Raw genomic sequence first — 18,804 nt, forward strand, 5'->3', positions numbered from 1 at the left:
GGTGGATTTATTGAAATATACACTTTGTTTGTAAGGGCATATAGTACAATATGTCTTAACCATCAATTACAATTAATACGTACCGAATTCATCTGTTTATTTTTATTTTATAATTTTGCAAAAACTTACGCTATGATACTAACGCCATCTAGGGAAACTTTTCGCAAACATCGTCCTTCTAATAAAAATCTTTATATGAAATATAGGAAAGTATTAAGTTTTGTTTTATGCAACTCAGAATGGCAAACAAGCTGACGGCCCACCTGATGGAAAGCGGTAACCGTCGCATATAATATAACAGATATACTGTTTCGCCAGTTATATATGTTAACATATTGACTCTCCATTATAAACTTGAGAAGAACATAAATATTCCATATTGGACATCAATCTTCGCCTGCCTTTTAGTTCGCGCACGTTTTGCGACTCGTGTTTCAGCTCTAACGAGGCGTCTTCAGGTAAATCATTAGATCGTTGCTTGGAGCCTAGTGGTTATTAATAAACGGTATCGCTAACAAAATGGCAGTCGAAGATTGATGGCCAATATGGAAGTTTGTGGAACTTCTGGTAGTAATAGTGCTGGTCAATCTTCGAGTTTAAATGGGTGATAAAGAAATGGCCTGTGCTAACAGTATGCACCAACGGGGTACCAGTGAGGGATGATAGAAGCGATTAAAGAGGCAGGCCAGTTAGCTCATCGTGATGAATACACCTGAAATTCAGTACGATGATTTCCAGGGGGGATCGCGTGGAAGTTGACCTGACAGCGTATATTTCTAGCAATGGGACAGGTACATTACTTAGTACATTACTAACAATCCCTTCCCGTCTGTATTTCCGACTTGTTTATATATATATTTTTTTTGATGGATGAAAATGGTATGGTAACCCCGCCTGCGCTAATGGGATACGCTGGCGGAGCACCAGTAAAGGGTGATAGATGAGAATAAAAACAAGCCAGTTAGCCCATCATGATGAATTCATCAGGAATTAACCATGATAGTTTCCAGGGTGAACCGCGAGGAGGTCGACCTGGTTGGGTATATTGCTAGCAATGGGATTCTAAGTCTCCATTACTAACAATCCCTTTCCCCCACTTGTTTATATTATGTATTTATTATTTGTATATCTATCTTTTAAGTTATATGCCTATAACTTTCTTTCTTTTTTCCTCTCATGAAGGTATAGTACAAATCTATTATGTCTTACTAAGAAACTTACTACCTACAGAGTACAGATATATATTTGCTTTTGCAGGCGAAAGTATAATAAGATTGTCACTCACGACTTCCCTGTACCCTCCTCATAGCCATAAATCATTTATGCACCCATAAGCATGTGTATGGCGTGCCTTACTCCTAAAGAAAGGATTCGGTGACAATCCTTGTTCCTCGTACGTGTACGTTCAATTAATTCTTTCGTCCCTTTTTCGCAAACTGCTTTCTACGTCGTGTCATCACTTTTACACTTAGAAATATTATGGACATCATCATTCTTATGTGTGTTCCAGTGTAAATAATATTATTTTTTACATGTAGTTACATACAAGACACGCGCAACCAACAAACATAAATGTTTGTATGGTCGTGTGTTAATTATAAAATACATTAGAATGTCGACTGCTACACGAAATCCTACTCTGTATCTCCATTTACGTAGCCATCGTGTATTATTACATAGACGTTACAATGTTTATTTATTTATTATATTATTACAAAATCTTTTCACAGTTCTTTAAATCTATAACAATTTAGTGTTATAACAATACACAATACAACAAACAAAATATACAAAAATATAACATTTTAGTGTTATTTTTAGTACATACAGCCAATTACGTATTTACAATTTATAAAATATTCCTTATTAAGAAGTAAGCGTTCGCAAAGCTGATATTATGTATGTGTGTGTTTGTGTGTGTGTGTGTATTTAATAGTGTTTTATGATATGTATTTTTTTTGTCATTTATGTTATCTTGCTTTTCTTTTTGTGTATGACATATTTGACATTATTTTACCATATATGATTGCTTTACGCTTCAACATATCTGATGGCAAGGAATTAGACCGGCTCCCTGCCAGCACCGGCCCACGTAGTAGCCACGGACCTTTTTGTGTATGTATGTTGTAATTTGTGTGCTGTAAGAATAAATAGAATCGTCACTTCTGTCAATTCAATAATATTGACTACGTTGACGCGCAGATAATCCAGTTCTATTCAGCAGTGTTGCCAGATTTGGGTACATTTTTCCAATTTCAGGTAAATACTTTTATGTTCGTAAACTTTTAGAAAAGCGAAAGTCTTGATGGAATTTCTGAAGCAAAATGAAATGAGCTTGGAGAAATTTGGGCTGTTTTTTGGCAGGTTTGGCAGTTGTAAACTGTTTAGCAGTATATTTAATATAAGAATAAAACTAGCAAAACGGAAGACGGGATAAGACAAGAAAGGTAAATGTAGAAAACATATGGAAACCCGTCTTTCTTACATCGTTCGTTTTGTGATACATAATAAAATGTAGTGAACATAATTGAATCGTATCGATTTGGACAAAAAATTAACGTTTTAGGTAAAAATTAAATAATCCATCTGGCAACCCTGTTATTAAAAAATATAGCTGTCAAAGTTTGCACACACACACAGAGAGCAGTAAGAGCATACATCTTACGGGTGACGCATAAGTATACTTCTCGCATAATGTAATAAAATTATTTGTTACTAGCGGCCCATCCCGGCTTCGCACGGATGGACATTTTTACAACATTTTAAAAAGTGGTTATTGTAACATAACGATAATAGTTGGACATATAGTACTGTGAAGTTTTTTGTAGTTATTGATATTTTCTTCAATATTGTAGAACATACTTTTGTTCTATCACCAATAGTTTCCGCAGCGATAAAAGATATTTTATAACATTTTTTTACACCTTGAGTTACGTTACTAAAGTTTTAGTAAGAATCCCTAAACTTTTCTAACAATAAACATAACCTATGTTGCTCGGGGTGAATGTAGTTTGCTAATGGTGAAAGAATTTTTCTAATCGGCAAAGTTGTTTTTGAGTTTATTCATTACAAACATACATACACACAAAAATACAAATCTGTCCTCTTTATAATATTAGTGTAGATGTAGACTAGTGTACATGTAGATTTGTTTGTGAAAATCTTAATTTTTTACATGACAAGTTGACGGCTCATGATGGAGACTGGTAAACGTCAATCATTTATTTGGATGAACATTAGAATTTTCATGTAGAACAGGTGTGGTATGTATTCATAAATAAAATTTTCAATAGAGCAAGCAATAATAGATACATAATTACTATGTAAATATGATGGAAAACAGACATTTTTTACCAAATAATTTATTTTCAAGAGTTTGCTCATATCTATATTTATTTGTTAATTATTTATTTATTTATTTATAAAACAGCTTATCAGGCATTACAACTTTAAAATCGATCTCTGACTGACTATCAACACAGTCAAAACCACTAACGAATAATGATACTGCATAACGATGCAACACTAGTAAACATGAACAGCGTCATGGACAGAACACCATAGAATATTGTGACGTCCATAGTATCGGTAGAAATACAAGCGGAACAAAGGAATCCTCAGACTTCTTTTATTATATATATTGCACAATAAAACTTTGTACAAATGGCGAATTTAACTATATAGAATATATATATATATATATATATATATATATATATATATATATATATATATATATATATATATATATATATAGGACTAAATATAGCATAATTAGCTATGTATAAACTTGATTCTAGTTCTTTTTTGTTTGAAAATTGCCACAATATTGTATACCTCTCTACCAGCTGATATTGATGCTCCTTTCCACTTTGAGTTTGCTGGAAGAGAACTCTTTTAAAGTTAAGCTCGCCTTTGTACATTTATTTTCCTTTGCCATATTTTTAAATACTGTCTGTATGTACAATAAAGTATAAATAAATAAATTATCGACAAGGATTCGACTGAATTATAAAAATCCTCATACCTACAATAAAAAGACTTATTGCTCTTTAGTTGTTTTTGCCAACACACACAATTTACTCTTTACTTCTTAAACGGAATACTAAATTTCAATTCTACTGTTTAGTACATTTTTCCCAGACAGTTATCCCCTTTGCGTCGGCCAAATCCCGCTCAAATATTTAAACCGGAACCACAGGTATAAAATTTTATTCCCCTATTTGGCAGGAACCGTGGGAAATTCTCGTCTCCAATATACTTGTAGTTTAATTTTGGAAGGCTCTTATTTTACTCAGAGTAAAAAGCGTATTTCGAGAAAGAAATATATCATACTTAATAAGATTTATGTATTGAAATTCATATTTATATCATCTTTATTTCAATAGACTTGTTTACAAGCACTTTTAAATTGTATAATTGTGTAATTTTTTTTTTTTACGAATTTAGAAAGAGAGCGTTCGGAAAGTTGTTATCTGTTGAGAAGAGCCCGCAAGAAACTCAACAGTTATTCATTTAAATCTCTGTTAACATTATGTGTATGTATTTAAACTTACTATGTCTATAATTACATGGTCCAACACCATGCACGCTTATCATTCCAGTAATCATTTAGTGTGTAATAGGGTTTGTTCAATAAACTTTTTTTTAAATAACAGTTTTAACTTATTAAAAGGTTGATCCAAAATATCCTTCGGTATCTTATTATAATATTTAATGCCCATTCAAATAAAAAAACCTATTAAGTTTTTCTAAACGATAAAATGATATTAATTGCTCTATACAACCTAAAGTCGTTTGCTTGGGCACCTCTGTCCCATTCATGTTTCTACAATGAAGCAGTTGTGTTTGCATGGCTGTGTTTCGATTTGAAGGGTAGGATATGGCAGTGAATTCATTCAGGGTACAGAGGAAAAACGTCCGAGCCCTCAGGAATGCCAACGCATGGGAGGTATCATAGGCGAAACAGTATACTCTGTTATGTCCATGGTACTACTCATGTATATAGGCGACGGTTACCACTTCCAATCAGGTGGGCCGTCAGCTTGTTTGCCATTCTAAGTTGTATAAAAAAAAACTTAGTAAGTCTCAATAAAGTTTAATATTAATGCAGATATCTACTTAATAATGAAATCTGAGAACGAAAAGCATAAATAAAGCATAAGTTGCATAAAAAAAAAAAAAAAAAAAAAAAAAATAAAGCTATATATAAAAATAAATAGAATAGAATAGAATAGAATAGAATAGAAAATCATTTATTCAAATAAACTTACATTGAAGCACTTTTGAATAGTCATTACATTTTTTTTAATCTACCGCTCGTTCGGAAAGCTGTCTCATCACAAGAAGAACGAGCAAGAAACTTGCGTGTTGCTCTTTTAAATAATTTTATTATTACTTTACATTTTTAAGTTTAAGTGTGTGAATACAAACCACCAATTAGCACTAATTCAATTAAATACTCAAAAAGAAAAAATATTGAATACATAACCAACTGGTTAAACAATTAATAAGAGGAAATCAGTCATAGTGATTAGAGCAGACCAGTCCCTACAAGCAGCACCCGTTCACGAGTATGACGGATGAGCCAGCCATCACTGCGCTCGACCATATTTTAGGGAGCCCAATGACCCGGCCCACCACGCCGCCACAAGTCTGGACATTTTAGTGAGCATGACTACTCAAAACACTAGACCACGTCAAAGCTACTCACAATTGCCATCTGATAGTTATAGTATTCACATTTTACATAAGAATGCATGCGGCAATTAATACAAAAACCGCTACGCTTTCATCAACAACAACGCTTTTCAATCGAAGGGAACAAACAATAATGATGTTATTCCCTTTTTGTAATTATGTTTTTGTGAGATAAAACAAGCATTAGAAGTAATTAGATATTTTCGTCTCCATGTTTATGTGTACCTTTATGTGTATTTTTAAAATATTATTCTAAAAAAAAAAACTGCTCTGTCTTATTTTTAGATTATAGTGCGTAAATACAGTGATGGTTGAATGGTAACCCCGCCTACGCTATCGACATACGCTGGCGAAGCACCAGTGAAAGACGATAGGTGAGAATCAAAAGGCTGGTCAGTTAGCCCACCGTGATGAATACATCTGGAATTCAGCACGATGGCTTCCAAGAGGGACTACGGGGAGCTCGACCTGATAGGATATATTGCTAGCAATGGGACTGACAGTCCGCATTACTAACAATCCCTTTCCCCCCTTATATAGTGGTGGTTGGATTACTATGATGTAGTCCACCGTAAAAATTGTTAAAATTGTGTTAAAAAAAATAAATTAAACCTTTATAATTTAATTTGTTACTTTACTTAGAATCCATAGAATCGTAATATGTTTCAGATATTGTTTTTCGTCGTATATTATTTATTATTACCAGTGGGAGACTTTGTACTAAAGTCGATTGCTTGGGTACCTCTGTCCCATTCGTGTTTCAACCGTGAAGCAGTTGTGTTTGCATGGCTGTGTTTTGGTTTGAAGGGTGGGATATAGCGTGAATTTACTGGGTACAGAGGAATAACACCTGAGTCCTCAGGAATGGCAACGCATGGGGGTGTCATGGGCGAAACAGTATACTCTGTTATGTCCATGCTTACTGCTCATGTCTATAGGCGACGGTTACCACTTTATATCAGGAGGGCCGTCAGCTTGTTTGCCATTCTAAGTTGTATAAAAAAAAACTTTTATTTATTTTACTTTAATGCATTCATATACATAATATAGAGGTTTCATTTTTCTTAAAAGTAAGTACATGAACCCTGTTTATGTACAGCAAAATTTTTTCGATAGATACCTAAATAATATCGATGTCAATTTACCCAAAAATGTGTAAAAAAATACTAAATCTGACAACACTGAGGACAAAACAAATGTACATACTTTTAGATTTATTATTTATTTAGCTAAATGTATTATTTAGTTACACAATAATGTAATGAAATAATGAAGACTCCATTGTCTATAAAAAACGACATTAACGCTAGAACTCGCCAAACAAGTCTTTTCATTAGCGACTCTAATTACGTGGTGTCTAATTAACATTCGCTCAATAGTTCTTAGTACAGAGTGAAGACAATACTCACTTCAGTAACAAGTAAGTGTTCGATGTAGGAAGTAGGTAATCAAATGTGAAAAATAATCCGATTTTTAAACGACTGTCTAAAAAAGTAGATAGATAGATAGATACCCTTTATTGTTTTCTCCAAAAGATTACAATAAACTTATAAATATAAACAATTACATTATATTAAACTATATATTATACTATATATATAAATTATAGTAAACTTATAAATATAAATAATTACAAGAAACAATCACAATGAGAAAACAATGGGCGACCTTATCGCTAAGAGCGATCTCTTCCAGGCAACCTTTGGATGGAGAGGAGTAATTATAAACAGTTTGATTGGAGGCACGATGAAATTCTATTTTTTTATATAGAGAATAGTGGTGTAATATAATAATATAATATCTAAATTCATGTGAACAAAGCCGCAAGTTACGCCTAGTTCTATCATAAGACACTGTAACATTCCATTTTAATGTTTACAGCCGTCTGTACTCGGAAATCGTTTTAAAATCGCTAAAGAAGTAATTTCAATGGAGACTACATTGTAAAAAGTTTAATCTTTTTAATTTTGCACAAATATACAACAAGAACTGCCAACACGTTTCATATTGTTTTATTACTTAGATTATGTAGATAGAATGTCCCCGTACAAATGCTTCTGACACACACATCAACATATTTATCCATGTGTGCGTAAATAGGGTTACCAGTATTAAGAGTTATTGCTAAGTGTGTGGGAGATATTTATAAGATTAAATTAGAAAATAAAAACAATACAAAATTCTTATGTATATATTTTAAACAATAAGATATATAATAATGTTTACGTATACTGAACACTTTGATTTACATCTGTGTACAGACATAAAATATGTTTTCGTTTTTAAATCATTAAAAATGGCAGCCACTTTAAATAAATTACTAGCAAGCTGTCGCAGCTTCGTATGGTTTATTTCTTTACAATTGAAAGAATCTTTCAAATCGGTTTTAAACATATTTTGAGTTTATTTATTACAAACAAATAAATCAAATTTTTCCCCCTTTAAAATACGTGAATTATTTAAAAAAAAAAAAAACATTGCATGCGATACTTACTGGGATCATTATAGCATGCCTGTTGGAGATTTAACGGGATACCTGAAAAAAAAGATTTTGACATTAAAATAAAGTTAATATGGTTACGACTTTTATCCGTAAAGGAGTAATCAGGAGCGTTTGTCGATTATTACCTACCGTTGGTTAACGTAATAAATTTAACATAGTTAAATTTAGTTAATTTAGTTTAGTTAGTTAACATAATACTAGTTAATATCAAATAATTAGTATTTGAACGATTAGAATTATTTTGTTTAATTCCGCTATCATTAGTGACTGCCAACACTCGAGAATTTTCGATCGTCATTACTATCAGAAGTTCTACAATCGGCTATATAAGCCCTCAGTCTCCGAATGTTATTCCGTCCACGCACAAATTGCGAAATGTGTTTTACCTCCAAACGAGGCATCTTTAGGGAAATTATTATATTGAATGTGAACCGTTCGGCATCCAAACTGCGAAAACTTTTGCAATCGCGCTTTGAGTGGTGGTTAACATATAGGAAGGTTGTAGAACTTCTGGTAGTAATAATGGTGATCAATCTTTGACTGTTGGCAGTCACACACATACTAATGATAGCGGAATTAAACAAAATAATTATAATGTAATAACCAGTGATATGGACTTCCGCAAAATAACATATATTTTAGTAAAATATACATATAACATAATAACTAGATATGAATAACATATTAACTAGATATGACCACATACCGTCATGATGATTTCCAGGGGAAACTGCGTGTAAGTCGACCTGATAGGGTATATTGATAGCAATGGGGACTAACCTCCCCATTAATAACAATCTCTTTCCCCAGAAAACGCTATATTAAAACATACAATCCAATATAAATAGTCATTAATACAAATATTTTATACTGTGCAATATCTGGAACCCGTGGTCATCGTAAGTTTAAACAGTATGTCAAGCCGCTGGATTACCAATGTCATCTTTCACTGTCAAATTAGATCAGGGTAACGATATGTTGTCTTATAAGCGACCTTCTTACCATAAGTTTGTACCAGCCAGCGAGATATCGCTTCAAATAATGCCAGGGTCTTAGATCCCACAGGGCCAGAGTCTCCACGCCTAACGCCGTAAATATGTATCCATTCTCGAGGGATGAATATTTACAGCGCTTGTTGGCTACGCTGTGGCTTTACCAACCAATATTTATGTAGTAGAATTAAAAATAATACGCTATAGTAGTGAACGACCCTGACTTCGCACGCTTTTTTTTTTTAAATTAAAATACAACCTATGTCACTCGCTGGTAATGTAGCTTTCTATATTCAGAAGAAACTTTTAAAATTAGGTAAGTAAAACGACCTAAAAGCATTTGAAAGGGATTGGTTTTTTGAGGTAGCGCTGAAGAGGAAGTTTTAGAAGAAGATGGAAGAAACCTTTGCCCAGTAATAGGACATCATGGGTTAATAATAGAATAATAATAATAATATTTATTAAATCCAAAAATACATGTTACAATTTTACATTTGCTCCCAAGACTTCACACTAGGAATCCCTGTGTCGTGAAATCTTGGGCCCTTTTTTACTTAGAAAACTCAATAACTAATATATAAACTTTAGAATAGAAAAGAAAGTATTGAGTATATCCGTTACATGATCGTGATTATGATGTCTTCCTTTTATCCCTTAAAAGCGATATAGGATTCGCAAAAGGGTCTTCTATTTTTATTTCGATCTTAAGCAATAAGTCCCAGTTCTTCCCAGCTAAGACCAGTTGATGCAGCCTCTTTTCAACTTATCGCTTCTCTTTTGTTCTAGAATAGTTGGGTCTTACTTAGGGGGAAAAGGATTTTTAGCAATGGAGTTTGACAGCCCCACTGCTAGCAATATACCTTATTAGGTCGACCTCCACGTGGTTCCCCCTGGAAACCATCGTGAACAATTCTTGTTGAATTCGTCACGATGGGCTAACTGACCTACTTCATCCTCACCTATCATATCCTTCACTGGTGCCCCGCCGGTGTATACCGATAGCGCGGGTGTGGTTACCATTCCATTATCATCCATTTAAAAAGAAAAAAGTTGGGTCTTACAGATAATAACAGAAGTAGACGGAGACATATTGCGAGGACCTCAATCGCGGAGGAGAGCCTCATCGACGATCCACTGTCATTGTAAAAGCCACGACCACTCTGTCCAGAGTATACGACTGAAGAGAGAGAGTTGGGTCTTATTCTTCCACCTGCCCACCACATAAGACTCTACTTGCATAATTGACTGTCCAGTCTCCGCAGCACCATATCCATTCATTACATACAATAAATTTGCAAAATTTTGCTTCACTTAGTAATTTTATTAAACACAATGTATTCCGTTCTCGCACAGTAAAAAAATATCAGTTTTAATTTCCTTTGTCACAAAGATGTTTTAAATATTTTACTGAACTAGTTGTTATTTTGCGGAAGTCCATGTCACTGGTTGTGGTATCAGCCATTAACTGGCCACTACTGAACGAAGTCTTCCCATAAGGGAGGGTTTTGCCAATAGTTGCCACGCCTTGCAGGCGGATTGATAACCGCAGTTAGGCTTTTAGTGACGTTTTAAGAAGGACACTGCTGCCAATCCCTCGCACTCCCTTAGACGCCTCTTAGCACACCTTTGGTAAAAAAAAAGAGGCGGCCCATTCTAAGCTGGAATTTACACAGCTAATAATGTCATTAATTAGTTGATTATTGTAGAATTAAAAAAAGTATAAGCAACTAATGATTATTTACTAATCAGTAATGTATTTTATGAAATTAGTGTGAAGTCAGTTCGAGAGTAAAATCTGTAGAATGTAAACATAATTTCATAGTTAGAGAAGATATCACATAATGTACAAATATACAAATATTGATCAAAACACATTGTACGTGCATCACGTACCTTCCTTCCTTGCACATGAAGTTTAAGAAATAAGCTCCCTTTTGAAGTATTCCCAAAGCGATACGTATGGAGCTTTTGAAAAAGCAGCTTACAGACTTTTAAAAGACAGACAAAGTACTGACAATCCCTCTTATATTGCAAGTATTCTTGTAAGGAAGTAACAACTTTCCACCAGGTAGACCATCAACTCGTTTGCTTTTCAAATATTTGTTAGAAATTGAATTGTAAAAAAGCGAGAACATATGCATTTTCTGCATCTATTAAAAACAGCTTCCTATGGTTGAAAGATATGAAAAAGGATTCATTGAAAGTGGTCAAGAACATTGCGGGTTCAAGCGCTATAATATAAGAGGCGCTTACCATAGGGTAATTTTGCTAAAAAGTCACCTGCGTGGTACCTCTGTCCCATTCGTATATCTACCGTGTTTCCATTTGTAAGGTGATTATAGTGGATAGTAAAATTACAGGGTATGGAGGCATAACACCATCATCATCGTCATCATCTCAGCCATTATCTGTCCACTGCTGAACATAGGCATCCCCCATAGGTCGCCATAAGGAACTGTCCTGGGTCACCTGCATCCAATGACTTCCTGCAATGCATTTGAGGTCATCACTCCATCTAGTGGGGGCTCGTTCTATACTGCGTTTGCCCATAAGGGGCTACCACTTAAGGACCTTTCCTCCCCGTCGGTTGTCGGTTCTTCGAGCTATGTAACCAGCCCATTGCCACTTCGGCTTGCTTATCCTTCGGGCTATGGCATAGCAGCATTCCCTTCAGTAATGTCAAATCATGAGGGGCATTATAGTGCATTGTGGGATATATAGAAACCGCATAATATAATGGTACTGTTCACGCCTATAGGCGATGGTTACCACTTCTCATCAGGCCCGCCGTCAGCCTGTCTGCTGTTCCAAGTATTATATTTTTTTTTTACAGCCAACAGAACGTAACATAGGTACAATGAAATATGTATACGTACATTGAATTTACAACTTGTTTAAACGAAAGTAACTCTTAATTACTGGAGCATAGGGTTGTTATTTCGTTCACTGCTTACGATTCTAAACGTAAAACAAAATGCTAATTTTATTCCGTGACAACTGAATACATAAAAAGTCAATGAATTGCAATAATTGAATTACTTGCACGATTTAACGAGAAAAATTGACATGTACGCTCTGTTACAACCCTAGCATATAGACATTATTGTCGACTAGCAATATTTATTTATTTAGTCATAGGAAAACCAGGGCTACACTACAGCAAATAGATACAGTTTTAGTATAACAAAATAATAGGTTTTCACAAATAGCAACAATATAGATACAAGGCGCTGTACACGTAGCACCAAAAATGGGAGTTAACAAAAAAAAAGTGAACAAATAAGAGGAATAAAAACAAAAAGAAAAAATAATAATGACAAGTAAAATCCAAATTAAAGATTAAATGTAAATATTTGACCAAAATATGGCCTTTTTATCCATACAATAGTAATTCAAACTGACTATGAATTAAAAAATTGCTCATTAAATATCATTTATTTCCATGTAAATCAGCTGTATTATGCCTATATAAACTCATACAAACTCTAAATCAGTCAGCCGTAATTTAGCTAGCCAAATTACTGTCTAGCTACGGACCTGGTTTCTGCCCGCCGGTTGGGCCAGTAAAACTAACTAGTTACATTCATGCAGGCTCAATAAAACACTGAAACAAGGGTCTCGCGCGTCACGAGTCAAAGTGGACCTGTAAATTAGTAAAAGTGTACTATTAGCTGTGTATAAAAGAAAATATTAAATAAATAATTTCGGTATGTCGGATTTTTTTTTATATTTTTTTTACAACACAGGGGGCAAACGAGCATGCGGCTCACCTGATGGTAAGTGACTACCGCCGCCCATGATCACCCATAAAGGCATTGCAGGTGTGCTGCCGGCCTTTTAAAAAGGAATATACTCTCTTTATATTAAACAAGTGTCCCGCACTAACAGCTCGCAAACTCATTTACAAAGTAGTTGTTACCCTCAGATTTCCTCTTTTTCTTATATAACACTAGCGACTCGTCCCGGCTTCGTGCGGGTACACATTACATCACGTCACGTTAGAAACCTCTAAATTTATCAGTGTTCCTGTACAATATTATGCATGTATTATACATTATAAACCTTCCTCTTGAATCACTTTATCTGTTAAAAACACCGCTTCGAAATCCGTTGCGTAGTTTTAAAGATTTAAGCATACATAGGGACGGACAGACAGCGACAGCGACTTTGTTTTACACTATAGAGGGCAAACGAACATGCAGCTCATCTGATGGTAAGTAACTACCGCCGTCCATGATCACCCGCAATAACAGAAGCATTGCAAATGTGCTGCCAGTCAAATTCCTCATGTGAATTAAAAACGATTTAAAAAATCTTGTATCAACACATAGAAATGTTGACTGGTAAAGAAATACTAGCATTAAGTCCGCTTTTTGTACCATATTTTCTTCTTATCACTTTATATCATTAAGCCTAAACATTTTTCTATCTAACTTAGAATGACATAAGCTGATGATAATTCCGCCTGCGATATTGCTGCACGCTGACCATAATTAGCCCATCGTAACGAATTCACCAAGAATTAACCATGATACTTTCCATGGAGGGTTAGGCGGACGTCCACCCAACTGGATATAAGTAATTAAGCTAAATCATAAAAATGACAACATGGCTGTTAGATCCTATTACTTCCAATTGCCTGCTCTCCTTCCCAATAATACAAAGATTTCGAGGATATATTTTTTCAAATCTAGAAGATAGGATCAAGCTGGGGTGCATCTTTAGTGTTACAGACGTCCACAGGCTACAGTAACCGTTTCTATTAGATTGGCTGTATGCCTGTTTGCCACCTTCGTGGTGTAAAAAAAAATAAGGTCGACTCTCATGGGATCCCTCCCAAAAAATGTCTTGGCTAATTTTCAGTGAATTCGGCACGATGAGTTAACTGACTTTCATCTTCACCTATCATCCCACAAAGGTACCCCACCAGAGTATACTGTTACTGCAGGTGGAGTTACTTTTCCATTTTCATCCCATAAAAAAAAATTACAAGGTTAGGGCCATTCACTATGAAAGGATAAATTTATTTGTCTTAAGATTGACAGGTTGAAATTGTGGACGATGGCGCAACCACCTCCTACGCTGTACATTATAATTATTTACATGTTAAAGTCTCTAATGAATAAATTAATGTGATATTTCTGTGACGTTATTTCTAATAAATATTCATGAACATACAGATTTAGAAGCATTTAACCGGGATAAATGACTAACAGTTTCCTAAATAACAACAATGACAAGTTGGTGTACATTTTACTCCGTTAAAAATAACTAAAAATCGTGACAAAATATAACGACGAACGATGAAATGTTTCATAGATACTAGATAGGTTATAGTTTTTACCAGAGAGAGACTTTGTACAAAAGTCGATTGCTTGGGTACCTCTGTCCCATTCGTGTTTCAACCGTAAAGCAGTTGTGTCTGCATGGCTGTGTTTCGGTTTGATATGATGTGAATTTACAGGGTACAAAGGAATAACACCTGAATCTTCAGGAAGGACAACGCATGGGGGATATCATGGGCAAAACAGTATACTCTGTTAGGTCCATGGTACTGCTCATGTCTATAGGCGACGGTTACCACTTTCATCAGGTGGGCCGTCAGCTTGTTTGCCATTCTAAGTAGTATAAAAAAAGATACATTAATTTTAAAATGTATGTGTAATTTAGAATACAAAATGTGTTTGTAAAAATACATTAGATTTAAAATGTTTGAATTTAAAACACGGAATGTATTTGTAAATGGAATGGAATGTTGTTTAAATTTAGAACTCGAAATATATGTTTCATAGATTTATTCGATTTAAAGCATTTGAATTTAGAACGCGGAATATATTCATATTTATACTGCCAGTACTTGCCATGTTTGGCTTGCGTATTAACAATCGCTATTAAGCTTTGGAGATGTTTTAAGAGAGACGTTGCTGCCCATCTCTCATCTTCCCTTAGTCGCCTCTTACGACTCACACGGGAAAGGAAAGGGGTGACCTATTCTATGTCAGGACCATATGGGGACATAAAAATATATATACAACAAAAAATTATACTCGTTTAATCAGTTTATCATAAAAAAAATTGCTATACCCTCAGAGATTCATAGTAAATATTTGCATACTGAACGAAAAATATTTATGTTATGATTGAATTAATGCAGAGGAAAGGAACACCGTATAAATCAAGGTACAAGAGTTCATATGACAGCACACTGAATAGATAATAGGAGCAAATAGGATTATCCCATAGTACTAAAAGGCTTTTGTATTTTCTGCGAAGGAATCACGGGATTTTCTTTATGGGTTTAGAGATAATAGAAACAAAATCTTCTTTTTACTGACTCGGGAATGTGTGGGGCTAGAAACGTTAAATGAAATAATGTTGAATTAACTTAATAGATGAATAAATGAAGAAAAAGGACTTTTTGAAAGAAGTACTTTGTAAAAATATTTGGTTTGAAGAGATAAGGCAGTAAATTGCATTGCAAGCTTAGATTTTTTTTTTGATGGGTGAAAATGGTATTGTGACCCCGCCTGCGCTAACGGGATACGCTGGCGGGGCACCAGTGAAGGGTGATAGATGAGAATGAAAACAGGCCAGTTAGCCCATCATGATGAATTCATCAGGAATTAACCATGATAGTTTCCAGGGGGAACCGCTAGGAGGTCGACCTGGTTGGGTATATTGCTAGCAATGGGATTCTTAGTCACCATTACTAACAATCCCTTTCCCCCCAGCTTAGATTATTGGACTTATATAGATTGAGCATCAAGCCACAAAAACGGGTCAACTTTTTGTCAGCTAATTGTCAAATTAGCTGACTCGTTTTTTTTATTTGTTCTATATACTTACGCATACAATGTATCTTGACGTATTATTTAATAAATAAAATGAATATGTACGCATCAAAAAGATGCAGAATTTATAAGACAAAATAAATATAGAAGTTATAAAGGAATCACTCATAACTATTTATCACGCAAAATTGTATGAAAAAGTTGACCCGCTTTTCTCGAAGCATATCTATGGAGACACTATATATATAATCTATGGGTAGTTGTAAAAATAAACATGACTTAGTTGTTTTTTTTTTTTTATGCAACTTAGAATGGCAAACAAGCTGACGGTCCACCTGATGGAAAATGGTAACCATCGCCTATAGACATGAGCAGTACCATGAACATAACAGACTATACTGTTTCGCTCATGATACCCCCCATGCATTGCCATTCCTGAGGATTCCGGTGTTATTCCTCCGTACCCAGTAAATTCACGCCATAATTAATATTAATATAATTCATTTAATAATCATGGGTTTTTACCTCTCATACATAAATATTCACTACATACAGATTAAAATAAATCCTCATTAATACAGTAAGCAATTCAGGAAATTTGGCGAAAAACACATGTGTGAGTTCGAATTTGAATTCAATTAAACTCAATTGTATATATATTGACGACGTTTCACCGCGGAAACATTGCATTTTTAATTAATATTACATTTGTATGACGGAATTAATATTCATGACCAATTAACCACTGATTTATATCTACCCCCAGAGTCAACGAGTTTCGGTTAAACGCCTCCGACGTTTTGGTCACAGACCGGTTATAAAATATTTGAAACGGACGAGTTTAAAATATATTGTAAAAAAAAAAATGACACACAAACGTCTGTTCGGAAGCGGGTAATTTCCCCTTTCAAAATTGGCGAATCCTTATTTTCAAGTTTAAATTAAAGATTTTTTTTTTCTATTTTTCACACAACATGGAATCGCAATTGTTGGGTATAGACATAAATGTTACCACGGAAATGAATATTTATTACCATTATATCATTGACTGTCCACTGCTGAGCATAGACTTTCCCACACAAGAGACGTTCTGCCAGTAGTTGCCACGCTTGGCAGGCGGCAAACGCAGTTAGACTCTGGTGTCGTTTTAGGAGGGACGCTGCTGCCCACTCGTCGACACTGTAACAACCATGGTAACCCTGCTTTACCATTGGATGTATTGACAGCCAACTTCTTCTAAAAAACTATTTTTCATAATAGAATGCAACGAAGATGACTTCAAAGTAATCACTATATCTTACTTAATTTTGGTTTTATGTTAAATAAGAATCACGTTATTGTAAGAATAAATTCTTTTCTTTAGTTTCTCTCTTTTCTCTTCTTTTTTTTATTTTTTATTTTCTCTATTCCCTCTTTTCTATCTTTGCTCTACTTTCTTTCTTTTCTTTATTTCTCTCTTTTCCCTTTCATCTGTATTATCTCTCCTTTCTTTCTTTTCTCCGTTTTCTTTCTTTACTTTTAGTTTCTTTCTTACCTAATAGCTTAAAAGATCAGCGAGCTAAATTAATAATAAAATAGTCATTACAGTTAATGTAAATTATATTCAATGTAAATTATATTCAACGTGAATTAATTCTATATTGAGGTAACACAATAGATGGATAGATGAAATTGTTTATTCACCATAAAATAATTGACAATTCATCGCATTGTTTAAAACACTCAAAGACACTTTGATTCTGTTTCATTCAATGATATTCTACGAAAGTTAAATCCATCTCGAACAAATCCAGCTGTTTGTTAATGTGTTAACCACACATTCTCAGACGGCGCCTACTTATTTAAAAAACCTCTTCAGTTCTCGTATCCAAATGAAATGTTGTGTTTAAATTCAGTTTAATACCGATATTCGGGATAATATCAGTAACGCCTTAACATCCATATATTGGGTTCTCCTATACATTTATAATAAAAAAGCTTACCCATTACAAAAAAAAAAATCTTTTACTTATAGAATCACGCTTGTAAATACACTTATCCACCACGCTTTGGAATCAACTTCTAGCAGCAGTATTTCCGAACCGATATAACAACATAACCTTCAAGAAAAGAGTATATTCCTTTTTAAAAGGCCGGCAGCATACCTGCAATGCCGCTGGTGTTGTGGGTGATCATGGGCGGTGGTAGTCACTTACCAGCAGGTGAGCCGCAAGCTCGTTTACTCCTTGTGTTATAAAAAAAATTGTGAGTAATATAGGTTGTATTTTATATTGAAAACAACCGTATGAAGCCGGGGTAAGTCACTAGTATAGTATAATTTACTTAACTTTACTAAATTCTTGGTTAGTTGATTATTTTTTTTTAATACATCTAATGGTATCTGTTATTTATTTATTTATTTATTTAGAATATAATATCAAATGGAGGCGAATGTAATGGACACACACAATGCATTTTATTTATATTACTTTTTATTATTATTTTTAATAAGGAATTTCGCGACTGACTCTTGGCCACAACAGAATATCAGTGTTTTGCTCTTTTGAGGGCAAAGCAATAAACTGAGTTGTGAACATTTTGTGTTACTGTGGCACACGCATGAAGGAAAGGAAAGAAAGGAAATTGTTAGTTTATATATTTTGTTTCTTTTTTGTTTTGTTGCTTTTTTATTTTCATTCTTTTATCTCTTTTACTGTATTGGAAAGGATAAGCTGGACGGAAAAACTAACGAACGAGGAAGTCCTGAAAAAAGTAAACGAGAGGAGAGCGTTGATTGAAATAATAAAGAGTAGAAGAGGCAAAATGCTGGGCCACCTTA

The 18,804-nt window shown here is 34.3% G+C and overlaps 1 protein-coding gene across 2 annotated transcripts in view; it reads right to left on the bottom strand.

The window, feature by feature from the left end:
• Positions 1-18,804, bottom strand: part of LOC113511459 (allatostatin-A receptor) — a 168,461-nt gene that overhangs the window by 76,037 nt on the left and 73,620 nt on the right. The window contains exons 2-3 of one of the 2 annotated variants that reach the window (XM_052903378.1): positions 17,021-17,165; positions 8,195-8,236 (exon numbers count right to left, since the gene is read on the bottom strand). The gene's annotated coding sequence lies outside the window, so the exon portion shown is untranslated. The remainder of the gene's footprint in view (positions 1-8,194; positions 8,237-17,020; positions 17,166-18,804) is intronic. The other variant, XM_052903377.1, reaches the window with a different exon arrangement.

Source organism: Galleria mellonella, unplaced genomic scaffold (genome assembly GCF_026898425.1).
Source record: "Galleria mellonella isolate WM207_F2 unplaced genomic scaffold, CSIRO_AGI_GalMel_v1 utg139, whole genome shotgun sequence".
In the NCBI taxonomy this organism is placed as follows: domain Eukaryota; kingdom Metazoa; phylum Arthropoda; class Insecta; order Lepidoptera; family Pyralidae; genus Galleria; species Galleria mellonella.